This window comes from Buteo buteo, chromosome 5, assembly GCF_964188355.1.
Source record: "Buteo buteo chromosome 5, bButBut1.hap1.1, whole genome shotgun sequence".
NCBI classification, from domain to species: domain Eukaryota; kingdom Metazoa; phylum Chordata; class Aves; order Accipitriformes; family Accipitridae; genus Buteo; species Buteo buteo.
Genome location: NC_134175.1, coordinates 36,383,214 through 36,398,026, shown reverse-complemented (window position 1 = coordinate 36,398,026; position 14,813 = coordinate 36,383,214).

Below are 14,813 nucleotides of genomic sequence, written 5' to 3'. Positions count from 1 at the left end.
CCCTTCTGAGGTCCTGCTTTTCCATCTCCAATAACCATCTCCAACATCAGGGCCCTTTCTCCAAATCCCCAAGCCCTTTGCCTCTCGCCCTTTGCCCCAAGAACTAGTCAGACCCCCTGATGTCTGCTGTCCACCCCGTTTCCACTCCTCCCTCCCAGGCTGGCCAAAACCCCATGTCCCCAGGGCTGTGCTGCCCAGTGGGGCTCTGCATTATCCATCATGCTTCGGCACTTTGTAGGTGGCGTTGGCTTCCCACCTCCCAGGGGCTGCTTTGCAGGCGCCTGTGATCTCAGGGCTGCCTGGGGTGACAACTGACTCACCACCGAGCTCTCCCCGCACCGCACCGGCCCCTTCGCTCCCCTGCTTGCTAATGCCAGGCCACCTGCGCTGCAGCAGCTGGATCCCAGCACATGGCTCCCCTGGCCGGGCAGAGCTGGGGAGGGGACCGGAGTGGGGACAAGGTGTCTTTGATGACACAAAGAGGGGATGCAGGGCAGGGCCGTTCCCCCCCAAGCACATCTCACATCCCCCAGCAAGGGACCAGGCTCTGAGCATCCTGGGGCTGCAAAGACTGCAGTTTGCTCTCCCCTTGCCCCCCCCATTTTGGGAACATAGCGTTGTGAAATGGCACGCCAGTAATGCCAGCACAGCCAGGGTGAGACTCCCAGCACAGCGTGGCCACCGAGCCTGGCAAGCCACAGTTCCTGGTGCTGTTTGGTTCTGCAGAGACCCTGTCTGAGCTTGGGACCCCAGGCCATTCATTGGAAAACATAAACCTTGATCTCGGTGGGTCTGCAGGCGGCATGCTCTGGGTGCAGGCAGCTCCGGGGCACAGGCTTCCTGGTCGCAGGAGCTCATTCCCTCCTGGGGCCAGCTGGCTCCCAACGCAATACCAACCTTCAAGATCTGCTCTGTGGCTTCCCTTTCTGAGGGAGCCACAGGCAAGACGCCAGTGTGCCTGTGGTTACAAAAACAGTGTCCCCATGCTTCCCTAACTGGGAACAAGCCGCCGGGGAGCCATCCTAACAACCGCACTGCTGGGCACAGAGAGCGTGCAGGACACCTCCTTCCCCCACGGCCACTGCTGAGCCTCCAGAACCAGTTGCCAGTGAGGGCTTGGCTCCCCAGGGTCTGGGCATCCCCATTCTCTCCTCTTCCATCATCCTGAGTGCAGCTTCCCTGATCCACAGATGGGATCTGTTCCGGTCCCACCAAAGAGTCATGTTTCCTCACATGGAGGGACTATCTAAGCCTGCTGAGCTGCTCCAGTCTTGCACCTTCTGGTGCATGGCCCTCCTGCCCCATGAGGGACACTTCCACCCTGCAGGGCACCACACGGGGGGCTGGGCTGAAATGGGAAGGCTCAAGGTGCTTCACCCAAGAGAGAGGAATGACCATCAGGGTAGAAGCACCCAGGCAGATGATGGAGGTGGTTTCCATCAGAGGGGACCAGATTTTCCCAACTGTCTCCCATCATCTCCCCGCAGAGGCAAATCGCTAAAGAAGTTCCAAAACTTAAAAAGAAATGGCCATTTCTTTCACATGCATGTCATGAAAAGGGCAGTGATGGCTTCTAAAGATGGCAGCAAGTCCATGCTGGCAAAACCAGGTGGAACTTATGCCAGTTTCATCAAGTATTTTGGCCCAAGCTCTAGAGGTTCCTCTATCCCTGAGAGTCCCTGCTGCAGAGGGGACCACCAGCCTGGTGGCTCTGCTAGAGACATATGAAGTCAAGTGTTTTTTCTCAAAGTTTGGGCTTCCCAGTCCCAGGAGCAGGAGAGCTTCTCAGCTCCTTCCAGCGAACCAAAGTTAAAACTCACTTCTTGCCCCTGTGGTTGTGGAGAGCAATGGGAATACCTGACCTGAATGTGACTGCCAAAAAGGCAATAGAGAGACCTGAGCTGGCCCAATTGGTTTGCATTTCTGCCAGGACTGAAGCCAGATGTGTGGCTGTCCAGATGTGGATACCCCAGGCTGGTGCTCTCTCAGACCTTGGCCTTGTGCCCATCACCAGACACAGCATGGAAGAGCCAAGGGGACAGCAGAGTCCCACCAGCATGGCAGGTTGCTGGGTCTTTTCTCCTCTCACCCAAAACCCCAGCTCATCTCCTGCTTCTGGAAAGCTCCAGCAAGGGTGGGGAAGGTCTCTGGGGGTGGCACGGGGGGAGTGGGGGGGCTGGGACTTTCCCCAGGAGATCACAGGAGGAACTTTGGCTGGAGGGTGGGGGGAACCGGTGAGGAGTTGCTACATCATGCCCCAATGAGCCGTGAGTAACTCTTCTGGTATTTCTTCCCCGCACAGAACAGTCATCAGAGCCAGATCCTGCCCGGGGGAATCGCTACACGGGAACGCCCAGCCCCATCCAAATTCCTTTCCTGCTCCCAGTAGAGCTGATGTGAAGCAGAGGCACGAGGGAACGGTTCCCTGGTACCCCCTGTCCCATCCCACCCGTTGGGGTGGCATGAGCATGGCCATGGGCAGGGCTGGCAGTGCTGGCTGACAGAGCCTGGTGGGCCACCGACCCACAAAAGCAGCCAGATGCACCTGGGCTACTGGAAGTCACTGGAGAGCAAAGCCTCATTGCATCTGCTGGTCCAAGGGGAGCAGAGGGCAGGGCCTTCCTTGCCTTGGTCTGGGCAACTGGCCTCCATGCTTCCTCTGGTTGAGAAGCAGGTGGCCATGGCTCGAGACGCTTCCCGAGAGGCTGGCTGGCACCATGCTGCAACCCGAGCTGCAGAGAGGTGCTCCGAGGCTTTCCTGAAGTTCAGCCCCAACATGTCATGCTTGGCACCAGCACCCGTGCAACCCCCCAAAAAAAGAAAAAAAAAAAAAAAAAAGAGTTTGGCCCTAACTGACCTGCTTGGCAAGGCAAAGTACCTACAGCGAGGCAGCAGCTGGCTCAGGAGAGGAGCCCAGGAGTCCTGTGCTCCCGCCGCCAGGCCCAGCTCCTGCCCACCACCCCCCGGCACAGCATCCTGGTGGCATTGCCCCCACGACGAGGGCTCGGGTCACCTGCCTGGTGAGGAGGCTGTAGCCACCGCTGTGTTGAGCTTGTTGAGTGACCAGACGCACCGGCAGCAGCCTGAATCTGCAGGAGTGCCCCCGCTGCCTGGGAGGACTGCAGCCTCCTTGCTGGGTGGTAGCTGCACCAGCTCTCCGTGCTCCACGGCTGGGTGTCCCCCAACACGGGGCTGCCACGCGCCTGCAGAAGGACCAGCGGTGTCTGGAAACGGGTGGGATGTGGAGATGGAGAGCAGTGGGAGGGCTTGGGCTGAAGGCTGTGATGGAGCCAGGGGAGCTCCAAGGGCCGGGGTAGGAAGAGCTCCTGGGGGAGACTGGACAAGGGATGGGGAAGGTAGGGGCTAAGCAAGCTGGGAACAGAGTTTGGGGTCCACTGAGCCTCTTAGGCAGAAGATCTGAGTGGAGGGAGTGGGTGCAGAGGAGCAGGGTGGGCAAGCACCGGAGTGAGAGCAGGCGGGGGAGATGCATGAGAAAGGAGGCTGATAGTGTGTCTGGGAAGGGGGTGATGTGGAGGTCCTCCACAGCCCAAACCCCAATGGCTGAGATCCCCACCAAGCAGGTGGACACCAAGTCTCCCCGGGGAGCCTGTGGACTCAGAGAGAATGCTCTAACCATTAGAGCACCTTGCCTGTGACGTGCCCCCTGCTGCAATGGCTGCGGGTAGGTTCGGACCCAAATACTCTTTACCCTCTCAGTCCTGCATGTGGTCCCCTGCCCCCAGAGACACCCCAGGCCTCTCGGGGAGTGTGTGAGGGACACCAGAGACCTCTCACAGGGAGTGCCCAACCCTGGCTACTGCACAAATGGGTGCCTTTTCTCTGTCCCCCAGCTGGAGCTGAAGAAGAGGAAGGTGGGTGCCAGTGACAGGGAGGGACATCGGGGTCCACCAGCATCCCCAGCTCATTGCTTCCATGAGGCAGATGGAGAGGAAAGAGGATGCCTGGCTGTGACAGCGCAGGGCACACCCGGAGAGGGGAGTGACCCTGGAAGCAGCCTGGTGAGGACAACAGGACTGATGGGAGAAAGGGGGAAAAGCTTTTTTTGGACATGGACGGAGAACACCTGGGGGGACTTTGTGCCACACCTCTCCTCCCCCCACATGGCAATGGGAGGTTTTGGGCTGGGGAAGGAGATGATGGAGGGGCAGAGCCGGCGTGGGGGCAGGACGCCAGTGCAGGGGAGGTGGGAGCGGGCGGCTGGGGGTCGGGGGATGAAAGCACAGGGTCCTGGGAGGGGGGGTGACAGGAGTGGTGCAGAGGCAGCCAGCACAGCCAGGTGCAGTGGGAAGGGCTGGGAGGAAGGCAGGGAAAAGAGGCCAAGTGCAAAGAGAGCAAAGGCAGCGGAGGAAAAGAGAGCGTGGCCAGAGAGGCAGACATGAAAGGGGGAGTGAGGCAGGGGAGAGATGAAAGGGCCATGGCGCGGGTGCTCCTGCCTCCTCCCCAGGCTCCCGGGGCTTTGTAATCCCCGGGGAGCTGGCTTCTCTCATGTGGTGGCCCGCAGCTGTGTGCGGTCGGCTCAGCCCCACCGCTCCGCACTGGGACTTTCCAGAAGGGGGAGAAACCCAACACAAAACACATGACTTAACCAGCGCCTGCCAGGCCCCGGCGCACGCGGGGTCCGGGGGCACCCCGGTACACGGCACACCCCGGGGATGCTGCAACCCACCGGGGCCGGGGCCAGCCGGCAAGCACGGTCCCTTTTGCTCCGGGGAGTTGTGACCCGGAGCAGGGTGAAAGGGGTATGAGCCCGGCCGATCGATGGGCAGAGCTCCAAGGTGGTTACGCACGCATGCAAGAGCCGGGGAGAGCCTGGATCAAACAGCACCCGCGGCAGCACAGGGCCGGCCCCTTAGGGGCACCCCCCTGAAGGCACGAAGGTGAGGGGCTGCAGGGGCTGTATGGGCTCAGTCCCTCTCCCCTGCTTCCCCTGTCAAGTGCCATAACCCCCGCTCCTGCCTGCTGGGCTTGGCTCTGGGTACCAGGGATGCAGCAGGACTTGGCAGATGAAGTTGGCACCCATCCTGATGGGTCACTGGGTCACTTATTTTACTGCTCAAAAGCAAACCAAGAACACAGACCACAGCGGATACTGAAGGAGCGCTTCCAAGGCACTTGTGACTTGGGATATCTCTCTTCTCTGTGCCCAGCTCAGGCCACCGGAGGGGGACTCTTTCCCATAGCAGATGACCTTGCTGCCAGCAGGGATGCTGGGCTCTCTTCTCAGCTCTGGGTCAGGTGGGGCAGTAGAGCTGGTACCCATAGGGGGGGTCCCTCATATGTCTCCCTTCTTCCTCGTCTCAGTTTTGCCTGTGCCAACCTTCTCTTGTGTGCCTGTGTGAACCTGGTGGGTGCAGCTAGAAGTGACTCTGACTGAGCTTGCGCAGCACCAGACGCTGCCTTTGCCCTCCTGTCTCAGGGCTTTTTGTCTCCCCAACCCCACTTTCAAGACAAAAGAGAACCGGTGCTTGGCAGCATGGCCAGGGACCTCCTCCGAGCCCCTGGTGAAACTGTCACTGTGTAGGACCTTCCCTTTCCAAAGGCTCTCACAGAGCAGGGTTGTATCAGTTCCATGGGTATCGCCCGTCTGGGGAGATCCCATCTAATTCCATCTTCTTGGCTACATCTGGAAGCGCACTGATTTTCTCCAGAATACCCCGTTCTCCCCACAGTCCCATCTACCCTCAGCAACGAGCTGGAATGGGAATCTCTGTGGGGCAAGGAGGTCCCAGCCCTAATGCGCTGTCCCTGCCCCTGCCACGTCTGGCTCCCACTCTGCACTGGCCAGGAAGGGTGGCACTACCCTCAGCCACACACATGAGAGAAGGGGTGCAGCCATCCCAGGGTGCTCCCCACACCTGCACAGCAGCCCTGAAATTGCTCCTGGGAACATGTCCCCATGCCGGCCGGGAGTGCTGTCTCCGTGGCTGCAGTGGGCTCTCACTGCAGGGACTCGCTGAAGAGGTGATGAGGATGCTGCAGTGGGGAAGAGCCCAGTGCACTTGGGGAGCAGGGGGTGGCCATCCACGTCCCCCATCCCTCCCAGTATGAGCCAGCCCTCCCCAGAAGAATGCTCCAGCACGGCTGCAGCTGCAGGGAGGGGAGGCACTTGCCGAGCGCCGTGGCATGAAGGCATGATAGGGCATGCTCTGCCGGACCATGAATACCTGTCCCAGGCGGTTAGAGGCACCCAAGGCGTGTACGGGTGGCGCAGGAGCACACGCCTCGTCAAGCCTGGGCGGTGGTGCTCCACCGGGAGAGGAGGCTCTTTCCAGTTCACCCTCCCACTCACGCTGGTGAATGACTAGCTCCCCCCCGCCAGCGACCCGCTTCCCCATCACACTCTGCACGTAGCACACGGGTCTTGCGGGGGGGCGGAATACCCCTTTTCTCCCTGGCAAAGGGGGTGCGAGTGGGCCTGGCCTGAGGCTGAGGGTGGGCTGGGTGGCCTTGCTGGGTCCCTCCAGCCTTAGCATCACTGCTTGAATGAACTGCCAAGGGAGCTGCTAAGCGAGGATCGGAAATCAGGCGATGTGCAAGGCAGTGAAAGAATAAAGAGAAGCACAAGTAGCAGTGCCTGGTGACTTGCTCTCATTTGCTGCTTGCGTGGACAAGGACAGCATGCCTGTCACATGCATGGGGACACATCCATGTGAGCCTCATCCCTGCTGCTCACACACAGCTCACTGTGCTCCTGCTGCTGCAGGAGCCTATTGCTCGGGACAGGCTGCACCCCTCTGCCACTCTGTGGATCACACTGCCTGCACCAGACCAGGAGCATGTGTCATGCCAAGAGGCCCCCAGACTCTCTGCTCGCTTGTGCTCTCAGCCCAGGTACCGATGCACACTGGGGGCCTCCTAAAGGGCTGATGCCAAGTAGAGAATGAGGAAAAAAGCCAAAGCCTCCAGCTGTTTGTAACAGCTGCCTAATAATAAGGATGCACGGCACCGTGACACTGCCAGTGCAAATCTTCTGCCATGACCAGATGGGGTAAATACCTGCTGGAGGAAGGGCTTTTGCTGAGCAACATCTTGGAGCAAAGCCAGGCCTGGACTGGTGTTGGTAGCCCTGTGCTGGCTAAAGGAGTGCTCCAGACCTCCTGGGACCTAAGGGCTGGGAGTTCACTCTCTGTACATTTGGTCTAACAAGAAGACACATTTCCAGCAGCCAGAACGCTCAAACACTTTTGGCCAGGACTGGAGAATTTGCAGTGCTGGAGGCAGTTGAGCCAGGCAGGTTGCTAACCTTTGAGGATGCTTGTCCTCAGGAGGTGGGGGCTGTGACAGGAGAGGTGCGAAATCAGGAGAAGATTTCTGCCACGTTCCTCCAGCTGTAGGACCCAGAGCAAGCCCAAGGTGGTTGTGAAGTAGAAAGCAGCAGCACTGGTTTTGCCTCCTCACATCCCCCCCGCCCCCTGCACACACTGCCTGCCCAGCATTACAAGGAGAAACAATCTGTGCTGTCATGGTGCGTCATGCTCGCTGTTCAGGGGTGCTGAAGCCTGTAGTGGGATGGAGCGTCCTGGACAGGCTTTGATGTGGCTGCCTGCTAAAACCACTCCTGCAAGGTCCCTGGGCAGCAGCCCTGGCTGCGGGGCAGATATCCCAGATATTGCAGGGGCTCCGCTTCAGGTAGTGTTGGTTGGGCTGAAAGAGGAGCCTGGCAGCAATGGGAAACCCAGGATATGCTGGACGATAAGCAGTCTTTCCCTGGAAGCACTTTGCAGCTGGCAGCTCAGCCCTGCAACCTGCCTGCAAGATGGATGCTGTCAGCTCTGGTGCCAGTGCACAAGAGCTCCCATGGATAACACAGCAAGAAGCAGTGAGGCTCAGAATAGGACCCAGAAGTCCTGTTCCTGGTGCCACTTCCATGCCACCTGTCACCCGGACTGAGAGGCAGCCTGGTCCTTGTGCTGTCTCTGTTCCCTGGTGCTGCTGCTGGAGGGGATGCCTTGAAGAGATGTCGCCAGAAGCATCTCAGGATGTGAATCCCCCACAGCGGGTGAGCCCTGTGGCGAAGCATAGTGCTAAATCAAGGCTCAATGTGGGCAGGGATGTGAGGCACTTTTGTCACTTGACTTGGGGACCAGAAGCTGGCGAGGGGATGAGAGAGGAGGTTTGTCCCTGCTCAGCCCATGCACACTTCAGGGGGTGCTCAGGCTGCGAGCAGAGCTGCAGCGGTAATCAGTCCGTGGTGGCTGTGGTTCCCGGAGCCTCCTGACTCCCCGTCCCCTCTGCTTCCTGTTGCGGCAGTCACAGCACTTCGGGATTTGGGGATTCAGGTCCATCCCTGCCCTTCTGGGGAGATGTCCTTTCCCACTGGGCAGCCTTTTCCCCTGTGCCACTGCAAAGCCTGGGGCTGGCCTGGCCCCACGCTCACCAGGGACCACAGCATCCCTCCACCAGGTAGCGAGGCTTGGCAGGAGCCTGGCTCTCCAGCTGCCAGCAGAGCAGCCCTCCCTCACCAGCTGCCCTATGCTGGGGCTGCAAACAAACAAACAAACAGACACCCCCAGCACCAAGCCCCAGCAACTCATCCCCTCCTAACGACGGTAATTACAGTGAGGCAGCTGGCGAGCAGCGCTTGGAACCTGGTGTGTAAACATGGCTTTCTCCTCCACCGCTCAGGCAAAAGCAACCTCCTTCAGGGGAGCAGTAATTTCAGGAGGGGGGTCCACGTTGTTGTGGCAAGGGCTGTGGCCGGAGACTTTTATCTTGGCCTTTTGATGCAGGGCAGGAATAATAGATGGTAGCTGGCAACACCCCACTTCACTGCACTGCCTGCTCTGGGCCATTTTCCACCTCCCGGTGGGCAGCTGAGTCTCCTTGCCCTTCCCAGCCCCTGGGCCAGCCGCCGGCTCCTTATCCCTCTCCAGGATGGGGGAGGGCATGGGGAATCTCAAACAGCCAGGCCAGGGCTGGCACCAGCCATCCAGGAACTAAAAGAGCCATCCTGTGCCTAGAAGGGCTGGCAACCAGAGGCACAAAGGGATGGCTGGGCCACATTGCCACCCTGGGCCACATCAACACCTATCTCGCTCCCTCACACCACTGCTTCCAGGGCTGTGGCTGCTCCAGAGCCAACAGACCAAGAGCAAGTGCTCCGGTACCTTGGTGATGGGCACCCTTTGAGACCAATCAGAGAGGTGTGGCTGCCTGCAAGAAGAGGTGACCAGAAGATCCCCGGTGATGGCACCTCTTGCAGAGTGAGCCCAGACTATCACAGGCAGGATGTCATACTCCATGCACAAGAATGGTACATCCCTGCAGTGTCCCCTGGTCCTGTCTCTCAGCCCTACCTGGAGGTCCCTTGAGTACCACTGAAGAGGAGAGGAAGTGTGCAGGGAGCAGAGGGCAGGGGCTGGGAAAACTACGTGGGTGGAAGAGGGTTGGGAGAGGTGATGGAGTGAAGGGGGATTGTCCCAGTTGGGAGAGGTGCGTGCAGGAGACCCTCACTCCCTGCCTTGCCTCCCAGGCCCTCCAGGGCTCCCCAATACGCAGCCCTGAGCGTGGATGCTCCCGAGCTTTGGGCCCCTCTTCCCAAGCGCTGGCTCACCGTCACCACGTGCCTCCTCGTCTCCCCTCCGTGCCCTGCTCCTGCTGCTCGCCCAGCCTGGTGTCACCAGAAGCCTCCTGCCCTAAGCCCAGCGCAGCCGGGTCCCTCTGGGGAAGGAGGTGGCGCGTGTCCTGCCTGCGTGGGGAGGAGTGCTGCTCATTCCCGTGGTGCCAGCACAGCACCTGTGCAGGGAGAGGGAGGGACGGGACAGCCTGTGCTGCCGCAGTCACCCAACGGCGATGCCAGGCTGAGCGCTGGCGAGTCCAGCGCTGTGGCACGCCAGATGGGCATGGCTCCGGGCACGGCTTTCTCAGGACATGCAGTGGCAATGCTTCGAGAGTTGCTTGGTTTTGTGGGAGCAATTCCTGCTGGCCGTAACGCCCAGATACCACATGCCGAGCTGTGCGTGCCGGCAGCAAGGGCACAGTGCTGGGCACACGGGTGGTGGCTGCCAGGCACCTCAGGCTGACTCTCTGCACAGTGCCAGGCTGTTAGCCGAGGGCAGGCACACTATGGCTGGGTCAGACTGTCTCAGCACACCCTGGCAAGGGCGCTGACCCTTGTTGGGATCATTACTGGAAGCATCAGATGCAAAATGCTGCCTTATGCCCTGATGGCTTGATGCCTTCCTACATTCAGAGCCAGGGTGTTAAATCAGCCGCCCTGGACCACTTCCAGCTTAGGTAACTGCACCTGCCAGAACTGCCTTCCCTGCAATTCAAGGGCAGGGCACTGTCTGGCCACTGCTTGGGGGGGAGAAGGGATGCTGTTGCCTCCCAGGGGTGCTCGGCCGATGCCCGGCATCAGCCCTGGCAGGCCCAGGGGAGGTGCTGGCTGCCACACCGCCAGGTGCTGCATGGAGGATGCGCGTGGTCCAACTCCCTGCTGACGTAACTCCTGAGAGGCAGCCGGGAGTTGCCAGCGGGGAATTGGCCCACATCACTCAGAGCACTTGGGGAGCCGTGCGGAGAGCAGGTAATTGTTAAATGTGGGCTGAGATAGGCTGAGCGGGGAGGGCAGGAGGCCAGGGAGGTGGCAGACACCTCACCAGGGCTGGCTTGGTTTACACAAGTTAGGCTTTGTTCAGTATCTCCCCGGGGTTTCGTGGCTGGGAGGTACCACCCCGTGCTGCTCTGATGACAGGGAGCCAGGCGGCTGCTTTGCGGAGCCTTGCAAAACCTTCCCCAGCAGGACACAGCGGTGAGGAGAGGGGGGCACAGTGGGGCTGCCTCAGGTCTATCCCAAACACTGATGCCAAAACCCCTGTGAAACAGCGGCCTGGAAAACCTGTGGGAGAGCAGCACAGAGTGTGGTGGGTATGCAGGGGATGAAGCCTCCCTGTCTGAACTGGGGGACAGTCATCACAGCCTGGCCACGGCCTGGGCAGCCTTTGTCTGGAAGCCGGGTTGAGGGCAGCAGCAGTGGGCTGGAGGCTGTAACCTCCCCATCTCAATCATGGTCCTGACTACCAGCAAAAGCATCACCTGGGGCAGAAGTTTTGGTCCACGTTGGCTTCACACCCAGGGCACGGGGCTGCTGAGAGCTCGCAGCATCCACTGGGCCAGCCCGCAGTCCCCATGGTCCTGTGGAAGGACACTGGGCAGATGAGAGATGCCCCTAGCCTGGCAGGAGACAGGCCCTGGCTTCTGGGAGAAGGTCCTTTAGCCTTCAGGCCTCCAAGTGCATGCCCATGCCCACTAGAGATGATGTCCTGATGGCTAATGGTGCTGGGACATGGCCCCTCCCTGCCAGGGGAAGATTTTGCTGCCGGCAGTGCTACCAGCCAAGAAGGGAAGACCCATCACTGCCTTGGACAAACAGATGAGGTCTCTCTTGTGCCAAATCTCCTTGGCACTGGGGTCTAGCAGACACCTGGATTATGCACTAAAGCACGACTGTTCCCCATGGGCAGCCTCAGCTCCCCCGTGTGTCCTCCAGCCGGGTCCGTGGGGTGCCCATGGTGCAGAGCTGGCTCCCAGGCACCCGTAGCCCTTTCCACCATCGCATGTTGCTGAAGCGGAGCCTCCTGTCCTGCAGGTATAACCTGCCCTTGTCCTTGTCCCAGCACTGCCTCGCACACGCTGTGCTCAGCCACGTAGCCAGGCTCTGTGTTGCTCACCGCCAGCACCCTCCAGCCCGTGCGTCACCTGCAAACCTGGTTGGTGGTGATGCCACCTCCCTGCTTGCCGGTGCCTCAATCAAACTGGCAAGTGTCTTCAGGACTTGCCAGCATGTTCCTGCCCACACTGCCCTGCTTTTTGCCTTGCTGACCTCCCTCCCTGGCTGCACATCCCTAGCACCACCCTTGCCCATCCCCAGCACATCCCCCGCCACCAACCAGACACAGTGCATGTCTCTGCACTAAAACCCTGCAAAAAAAGGCAAGGACCTGACCAGCTCACATGCTTACCCCTGCCAAGCCAGGCTGGGGCTCAGGTCCACAGCAGCATGGCCCCTCTCTCACCCTGGGTCCGTGCCCACCAGTTCCCATATGCTCCTCAGCTGCGCCTGCACAGTGGAAGGCCCAATTTGGGAGAGATGCCCCTGGGCTCTTCTGCTGAGCCTGTGCTCAAAGCCAGCCTGAGTCAGGCTCCTTGCTTGGCTGCAGGGGAGTACATCAGCCCCTCCAAGTCCACGTACCCCGAGGCTTTGCTGGCTCACATGGAGCGGAGGAGAAGCACAAGGGTCTGGCTCACGCTGTGTAATAGCCTCATGGGTTGCAAGAGGCTGCACAGCATCTCACGGCACCCAGACTGCTGCTGTGGAGCCCAGGGTCTCTGACCCTGCCCCACTTCTGCAGACACGGTCCCTTGGCCTCTTCACTGCCTGCTGCACATCTCTGCCTGGCCCTCGGAGTTGGCCCCTGAGCAGGATGGGCTGTTCTGCAGGTCTCCTGCCTGCTGGTCCTTCCCAATGCACCCAGCCCCTTACTTCTGGGCTGGCTGCAGCAGGTGAGCAGGTCTCCACCAGCTCCCCAAACCTGTGCTCCCCTCTACTGAGTGCTTCCAATTCAGGACAACCTCCCCACTGACACCACTGCAAAGCCCTCCTTGAAAGTCACAGGGAGGGAAAAAAAATACATCTGAGGCTGGAAATGCCTTGCACTTTCCACAGCCAAATACCACCTGGCAGAGCGAGAGCGAGGAGCCTGGGAGAGGCAGCTCCCTACCTGCTCGCTTCCTCGGCCACGGCTCCGCGGCCGAGCTGGCTCCCCAGCACCTGCCTCCCCCCAGCCTGCAAGCCCCGGGGCAGCGTGCAAGGAGTGACAGGTGAGTTGGCAGCAACCCGGCTCCGGCATCCCTCGGCGCTCCTTCAAAACCAAGCCCTTTGCACGCCGTGTTTCTGCCGTGACGAACCGGCAGACATCAAGGAGAAGTAATTTGCTGGGATTCTTCTGGCCAGGCGTGTCCTGACGCCCACACGCCGCTCTCGCCCGTGCGGACGGGAGACACGTGCTCTGATGTTTCCCGACACCCGGCATCACTGCTGGCTTGTGGTGGCTGGAAAGACTGGCGGGGGGGTTGGGTTGGTTTCTCTCTGAGACCTTGGAGTCCATGGGTGGGTATCAGGTCAGGGTTTGCCCTTCCCAGGATGCAGGTCATGAAACACCACACACGCAGGGTTTTTGCAAGGATTATCAAGGCAGCTTTACTCTGGACAGGACAAAACCAGCTCCAAAGGGAGTAGCCATGCTCTGCCCTTCCCCCTGTCCCACCACTCTAGAGTATCCTTTGGCTTTAGGCAAGTCCTATCGTATACCCAAGCTGTTGTTGCGCTGAATCACCGAGCCTGCCTCCTGCTGCTGCTCTGGTAGCTGATAGCCTTCCTTGGCAGAGCCAGGAACAAACCATCTGGTCTGCTTTCCAGGTTGCCCTGGTCTCTGCAAATCCCTTTGAACTTTTAATTCCTGGCTCTGAAGCCAAACAGCTCTGTCCCATCTCTGGCATCCCATGCCCCATCTTATAGCAGGGCTCTGGGTGAGCTCTGAGCAGGGCTTGGGGAGGAGGGTCCCTAGCAGGGCTGGTGGGGTGGCTTGGTTCCCCCCACATCATGGTCCATCAGCGGGGAAATCCTTCTTGGAGGCTCGATGTTGGCTGTGCCTGTTGCAGAGCTGGGCTGGTGGGTCAGGCCCTGGGGACTGAGACATGCCCAGGTCCCGCTGACTGAGCAGGAGGTCTGCTGGGCAGTGAGCAGGGACAGAGGGCATGTCCCATCCCCAGCACAGAGCGGCTCAGTACCATGCACCAACTGGGGACTCTTACACCCAGCTAGGGTCTTGGGGCCTTGGGCCAGGGCAGGGGCTTCTCCCAGGAGGGTTTTCCAAGGAAAGGATGCTGAGCCAAGCTCCTCAAACCGGGCATCTCCCGGCAAGGCAGACAGCAGCCTCCATGGGGATGGGCTGGGAATCTCTTCCAGCCAGCGCTGCCGCAAGCTTCCCCATCGCCCAGGAAAGCTGTGATGGGACGGCCAGCGAAGGCATACGTACCCCAGCGTCTGGCATGCTCAGCTGTAGCCTGGGCTCGGTGACAGCCGGGCTCAGCCCAAAGTGCTGAGTTGGCTGAATCCAGGCCAGGATGGCTCCTGCCCTCACTACAAGCCGAGGGGTTGAGAGCAACCCAGAGTTGAGGATCGGATGGCAAAGGCAGCATCCCACAAGCCCTCCACTCCCTGCCCAGGTCCCACCGCCCTTCCTGGGGCCAGCCTGGCCTGCGGAGGGGAGGTGGTGGGGCTGGGGGCTGGGAACACCCTCTCTGTGGCTTCCCTCCTAATAACGAGGCGATGACGCCATGTGCGCAAGCTGTTCCTAAGGGAGGAATGTCCTTTCTTCCTGTGCCATGTCGTGGCTGGATAAGTACAGGCCTCCAGCTCAGCAGCCTCCGCATGGCTTGCCGTTGCAAAGTGTACCTTCCACATCTGGCCTGAATGCTCCACAGCTGCCGGGGCTGCCCCCTCCCTCTTCCCAGCACATCTGGGCCAGGCAGTACCAAGATGGTGAGGCCAGAGATACTGGGAGAGGCTGAGATGCACCGGGAGGGGATGGTGCTTCATCTCCCACAGGGAGGGGCTGACACCAGAGACCCTCCTGCAGCTGGAGGGGGGATCCTGTGGCTGGCTGTCATGTGCCTTACACCGCTAGAGTGGTCCTGCTTATATGGTTATAGTGCCCCTCCTGATATAACTATAGGGACCCCCACTTACACAGCTATAGGGGACCCCTTTATACTCTAACAGGGACCAC